This window comes from Oryctolagus cuniculus, chromosome 1, assembly GCF_051225735.1.
Source record: "Oryctolagus cuniculus isolate XC-2025 breed Fujian yellow rabbit chromosome 1, ASM5122573v1, whole genome shotgun sequence".
Lineage (NCBI taxonomy): Eukaryota > Metazoa > Chordata > Mammalia > Lagomorpha > Leporidae > Oryctolagus > Oryctolagus cuniculus.
Window position 1 is genome coordinate 11,815,702 of NC_142867.1, and position 6,888 is coordinate 11,822,589.

At 43.9% G+C, this 6,888-nt stretch overlaps 1 long non-coding RNA gene and 1 pseudogene across 2 annotated transcripts; one reads left to right on the top strand and one right to left on the bottom strand.

The window, feature by feature from the left end:
• Window positions 1-918: 918 nt before the first annotated feature.
• Window positions 919-4,281, bottom strand: LOC100353402 (OTU domain-containing protein 4 pseudogene; annotated as a pseudogene). Its single transcript, XR_016216721.1, has one exon. The product of XR_016216721.1 is annotated as an OTU domain-containing protein 4 pseudogene (transcript).
• A 1,292-nt stretch (window positions 4,282-5,573) lies between these two features.
• On the top strand, window positions 5,574-6,652 carry LOC149128295 (uncharacterized). The gene is made up of 2 exons (XR_016216774.1): window positions 5,574-5,722; window positions 6,328-6,652. It is a non-coding gene; the product is annotated as an uncharacterized LOC149128295 (long non-coding RNA).
• Window positions 6,653-6,888: the final 236 nt, after the last annotated feature.

A 6,888-nucleotide genomic window follows, 5' to 3' on the forward strand; every position in this document is an offset into this window, starting at 1 on the left:
CAGCGTCCTCTAGAAATGACCTGGAAGTCACAATCATCTCATTTTGTACAATGATTCCAGCCATGACAAGCTGAACATGCAAATGTAAGGTGAGACACATAACCAACAAATGGTGCAAGGAGAAAACAAAACACAGGAACTCTATAGAAACCTGTCAAGCTAAAATTTTTTAACATTTCTTCTCACAAAATATTTAGAATCTGTCAGTGCATTAGTGTTAAAGTGGCATTAAAAAACTTCTGCAGTTTTAACAGATGCAGATTATTTTCAGAATGCATAGCATCTACGTATCTTTCGAGTAGGCTCCATGATATTTACACCAGTGCTAAGAATTCTTGGTGGAAACAGCCATTTCAGTGGATTTCCTACTATTTCCTAAGCATCTATTCTTGTATGCACTCTCAAATTCAACAAATACTCACCAAAATTCAAAAATATACCCTATGAATATTAAAAGAACTATATACAACATTTCTAAGACACAGGTAATAGGCTGCCTTATGTGAAATATTAAAGAGAAGACATTATTCAAGTTTGACAGATATTGAGATGAAAGGCCTTTGGGTTGGAAGCATTTTAAAAGACAACAGTGTTTTAGGCTGAGAACTGTTTGCGCCCAGTTTACGACTAAGGCATTGCATAATAAAATAAACATTTCTATTTGGTGCAATGTTATATTTTGGAATCTATAGTGTGTCAAATGGTATATTTTCTTGTCACTTTAGTAAACACTATAAAGCACACATTTCCAACATTTAAAATCAAACTTATACAAGGAAAATAAAACAAACACTAAATCTATGATGTTTTATATTAAGTTGTTTATAAAAAATACTTTAACAAACTTATTTCCTAATTGTTAGGGGAGAGGTCACCTGATAAATCAAACTGTGAGTGAAGTGGCAATGCCAGAAATCCACCTGCCCCCTTGAAGTCCTGTCCAGATTCTCTCGTCCAGGATGGGAGCGAGGCTAAATGTGGAGGGGAGGAGACAGTTCCAATTTGGGTTTTTATTTTAATGTATTTTTTAAAGCCTTCAGAAACATTCCACCTAAGAAAGGGTTTCTGCTCTAAAAGACTCCAGCAACAACCATCAAGTGTGTTGTCCCCTGTGGCCATCTCCCATCCCTGATCTCCTCCTGTCACCCCTATAGGGCCGTCCTCTGACATTGCGATGGTACTGATAACCTTCATCCCGGCCTCTGCTTGACTGCCCTTTCCAGGGCTCCTCAGCTCTCAGGTGTTGATAGCCACCCCTACCAGAATAGCCCCAATCACTTTTGTATTTCCTGCCTCCATAAGTTTGATTATAGAACTGCTTGGATCTACCACTTCTCAAAATATTAGATACTTCATTTTCATCTTCTGAACTCTCTTCTTTTGGTCTTTGCACTCTGCTATCCACAGAGTTGGCCCCAGGGCTGACCACATCAGCAGCAGTCTTAGGATCTTTTACTTTTTTTGGTTTTTCTTTCAGACTCTGAATGGTCCTTTTAGGCTCAGGTTCAACTGGCACAGTTTCCCTCTCTCTGTTTAGAATCTGAGTGGGAAGATGAGCCTTTCCCTCTCCTCCGGGAGGGACGGAGGCCAGTGCCAGATCTGCTTTCCGTGTCTGGGATGACTGCTCTGCCCGGCCTTCATGCTTACTGCTCACACTTGCTTCAGGGAGAGAATGTGCACCTTCACCCCTGGCTTCGGGAAACTCCTCTACAGCTGAAACGGAAGCACATTCTTTAGACAGATCCAGATTTTCCAGCGGTAGATCCAATTCTCCTTTCTCGTCAGAGGGCAGCACAATATTCTGCCTCATTACTGGGTTTTCTATGAATCCCTGAAAAGGGTACCCATACCAAACATGAGGGAAGAAAGGAGGTACAATGGGAACTGGGCCCAAGAATGGATTAGGTCCAAAGGACGGTTGTGGGAACATATTCTTGCCACTTAGTGATTCGTCATATTCAGCATGAAGAAGCTGCCCAGGGTTCTCAGATTCAAGATCAGCTTAGTAAGACAACTGTCCGTCACTTTCAGACACCTGAGATGGAGGGATAACCAGAGGTGAAGAAAACGTTGGCGGTCCAATCTCTGCCTGTGGTATTTGGCCATTAACACTGGCCTCAGTCTGCATAGGAAAGTGTGTGTCAGTGCAGGTACAATCACTTTCATTCTGAGCAGAAGGGGCTTCTTGGAACCAAGGATTATGAGGATAGACAGGGACAGGGACCTTTGGGTACATCCTGCAGGCTGCCAGGTAGGCCTGGTGCAGAGGGTACAGGTAAGAATGTGGGGCCCACATCGGACAACTATACGCCTTCACTCCAAGACTGAAGAAGAAACGAAGAATATTCTTATCTTTAGGCAAGTCCTCTCCAGTGTGACACAGTGAATAAGGTGGTGCAATGGCTCGATCTCCCTTTTCATTGTAAGGAAACCCAGGATACAGTGGGTCCTGGTAAAGGCTCAATGTCTGAGGCAAAGGCATCAAGGGCTGGTTAACTGCCTGTATTGACACAGGAACTGTTGGTCCAAAAGTTGTAGGTTCACTTGGCCAGGCTGGCACAGTGGCTGGTAAAGAAGGCACCGCAGGAGTTAGATGGACCTCTGGAGACACTAGAAGGGGAGCTGGATTTGACAGAGACCCATGTTCTGCTGGCTTTTGTTCTGCAGGAGATGGGCACTCTAATTTCTTTGACTTCAATGGTGATGAAACTCTTGCACATCTATCATCACTAATATTCTCTAATGTACTTGGTTCAGGTTTTTTATCCAAGTGAGTAGATCCATGGACAGAGTCTTTGTCCTTCCGTTCTTGTGTCCATTCTCCGCCTGTTTCCTTTTCTATCACTTCCGTGGGATGATTTTCTCTGGACACATGGTTGCTACTTTGAGAAGCTGATGTACTGACTGATGACATGGAAAGGGTTGGGAAAGCCTGTTCATCTCTGTTCTGAATCTCTTAAAGTATAAGAGATTCTTCTATGGCTTGCTTCTCTCTGCGTTCTTCAGGGGAGAGGCCAAAATAGTGAGATTCTCTATTCGTGTGATCAAAATCCTCAGCTCTCTCACGATCAGGTTTTCTCATGATCTGTGAAGGTGTCCTGGCAAGATTTTTGTGTTCACTGGAGGATTTCTGAGACTGTGCCCCTGAAGAGTGACTAGAGAATGCATGTTGTCTTATTCCCAAAGGATGCTGGAGCTGAGGAGGTAGTACTGATGGGGCTTTTATTGGCTTGCTTGGATTCTTTGGCCCTCTGTAATCCATTTCAGAATGAAAATTTTGTCCCGAAGTAGAAGGTTTTTTCATCTTCTTTCCTGACACTGTGCTCCAGCTTTCTGGGGGAGGTGGTTTGAGGGTCTTCACGGCATGTTTTTTTCCCAATTCTTCAACAAAAACTGGTCCATTCTCAGAGTGAACTCCTTGAATATCTGCATTAGGAAATTTTCCATTGTGATGCAACCTAACTTGGCATTTCTCTCCAACTTCATATTGTAAACCAGCAGCAATGGAATAATCACGCTTTTGTTGAGTTTGTTTAGACTTCAGCCAAATTTCATATTCCACATTTCTGTAGACTGCTGGATTGAGTGACTTAAGAACCTTTCTAGACAAGGGAAGGCTAGTAGAATTCCCATTGTTCTTCAAGTGCTCATCGCCTGACAAAGGTTTAAATCCATTCACATCATTAGCAGTTTTCCTCTTGCAACTATCATCCTCTGAATCTGATATTTCACTGTTGTTTCCATCAGCTACTTCAGAAGTGTCTAGTCCCATCACGATTTTACTGACATCAGCTTTAAATACCTTCTCATAGAGCAATTCATAAAGAAGAGACTGACACATAGCAGAACTATCTTTATACTTTATGGGGTAAACAATATCATAGTGATTTCCATTTGAAAAACATAGTAATACCTTTTCAGGAAAATTATTTTCAGTTACTTGTGCCGGAGAAACATTCGGTTCCCGATAAATTATAAAATCTTTCCTGTACATAAGAGAAAGGGCACTTATTTCCACTTGTCCTACCCACTCCTGTGGATTTTCCAAACGCTTTAAATACTCTTCAAATGATCCTTCTATGAACGCTTCAAATTTCTCTCTGTTTTCTCGAAGATAGTGAATACAGGCCATTCTAACTTCAACATGACGAGACTGAGAGTGCAACACCTGCTCCGCCACGGCCCGGAACAGGCACGACCCGTCCTTGGCGACCAGTTTGCGATACAAGCCCAGTTTCCGCAGGTAGGCGTCCATGGGCGCCGCCCTGGTCCCCGCCGTCCGTCCGGGGCGCCGACGGCCGCCTCCCTGTTGCCGGTTCCGCTGCAGGCCAGGCGCGGCGCGGGCTAGCCCCACATGGCCGCGCCGCCGGCAGCTCGACGCCCCGGCCTGGCTCCTGCTCCGGCTCCGCGAGCGGCAGCAGGCGGCGGCCCGAGGCAGCGGTCCGCGCTCCCCAGACGCATAGGGCGAGCCCTGCCTAGTGCATGGCCGGCCGCACGCGACCGCCTCCCCGGAGGGAGCACGCGCCCAGAGAGGAGACGGCGTGGGGCGGCAGGGAGCGAAGAAAATCCCGAGGGACGAGAGTCGCGTCCCGGGGGCCTCGCCGCCCAGTCAGGAACCGGGCCGGGGGTCGCCGCCCGCACGAGTTTCCTGGTCCCCACCGGCGTGGAGCGAGGAAGCCCCCGCCCCCGGCGCGCTCGCGGGGCCGGCTCAGGTGAGCCTGCCCGCCTACCCCGCGCGCTCCCCTCGCCGGGCGCTGAGGAAACCAGAAGAAAAGAGCCGCGGCCTCGCGTCTCCCCACCTCGCCGGAGGGCGCCTGAGGGGCCAGTGCTGTATTTTTATCTTCGTTCATTTCCAGAAATTTTTTGATTTTTCTTTCATTTCTTGTATTACCCACTGTTCTTTCAGGAACATGTTTTTCAGTCTTCATATGTTTGCATATGATCTAGAGACTCTTCATTTATTGATTTCCAGCTTCCTTCCATTGTGATCATAGACAATGCATGGTATTGAATTTGCTGAGACTTGCTTTATGGCCTAGCATGTGGTCTATCCTAGAGAACATTCCAAGTACTTATGAGAAGAATATGTTTTCTCTAACTGCGAGGTGAAAAGTTTTGTAGATACCCTTTAGGTCCATTTGGTCTGTAGTGTTGATTAGCTCTATTGGTCTTTATTGATTTTTCTGTCTATTTGATTTGTCCATTGCTGAAAGTGGAATGTTAAAGTCCTGCATTACCATTGTATTGGAGCTTATGTCTCCCTTTAGATTCAATAATATTTCTTTTAAGTAGCCAGACACCCTGTAGTGTGTGCGTATAGATTTATTATAGTCACATGTTCTTATTGAATTGATCCCTTCATGATCACATAGTGTCATTCTTTATCTCTTTTAACAGTTTTTGTGTTAAAGTCTATTTTGTCTGATATTAGGATGGCTACACCTGTTCTTTTTTGTCTTCTCTTAGCATGGAGTATCTTTTTCCATTCCAACCTTTCACTTTCAGTCTGCATATGTCTTTATCAGTGAGATGTGTTTCTTGTATCCAGCAAATAGTTGAGCTTTGTTTTTTTTTTTTTTTTTTTTTTTTTTTTAATTTTTTTTACAGGCAGAGTGGACAGTGAGAGAGAGACAGAAAGAAAGGTCTTCCTTTGCTGTTGGTTCACCCTCCAATGGCTGCCGCGGCTGGTGTGCTACGGCCGGCGCAACACGCTGATCCGAAGGTATGAGCCAGGTGCTTCTCCTGGTATGCCATGCGGGTGCAGGGCCCAAGAAGGACTTGGGCCATCCTCCACTGCACTTCCAGGCCACAGCAGAGAGCTGGCCTGGAAAAGAAGCAACCGGGACAGAATCTGGTGCCCCAACTGGGAATAGAACCCAGTGTGCTGGCACCGCAGGTGGAGGATTAGCCTATTGAGCCGTGGCACTGGCTGAGTCTTGTTTTTTAATCTTTTCAGCTGGTCTGGGACTTTTAACTGTAGAGTTGAGGCCATTTACAGTCAAGGTGACTATTGATAAGTAATGACTTGGGCCTGCCATTTTTCCATAAATATTCCTATTGTTTGCTTTGGATTTCCTTTGTAATTTTACTGGGAGATTTTCTGCATTCACCTTCTTTAATATTGATGACCATGTTTCTGTGTGTAACACATCCTTAAGCATCTTTTGTAAGGCTGGGCAAATGGTGACAAATACTTTCAATTTATGTTTGTCATGGAAGGTCTTTATTTCACCTCCATTGATAAATGAGAGCTTTGTAAGGTAAAATATTCTGGGTTGACCATTTTTTTTCTTAAGACTTAAACTATGTCTTTCCATTCTCTCCTAGCCTGAAGAGTTTCTGATGAGAAGTCAGCTGTGAGTATACTTGGAGATTCTTCGAAAATAATGTGGCATTTATTTTATGCATTTTAGAATCTTTTCTTTATGTTTTATTGTTGAAAGTTTGATGACAATGTGTCATGGTGAAGGTGTTTTTCTGGTCATGGCGATTAGGGGTTCTATGTGCTTCCTGTACTTGGATGCCCCTTTCTTTCATGAAATTTGGGAAGTTTTCTATAATTAATTCAGTAGACAGATGTTCTAGTCCATTCTTCCTTTCCACACCTTCAGGAACTCCTATAACCCATATGTTGGATTGTTTCACGGTATCCCATAAATCCCCAGCACTGTTTTTAATTTTTCTGACTTATTCTTTTTTTTGTCTGACTGAAAAATTTCCAAAGATTTATCTTCTAGCTTATTTTTCTTTCTTCTGCTCCATCAAGGCTGTTTTTAAGGCTTTCCAGTGCATTGTTTTCTTTGATTTATTGCATTCTTCATTTCTAATATTTCATTTTTATTTATCTTTAAAATACGAATTTCATGGGAAAAATTCTCACTCATGTCA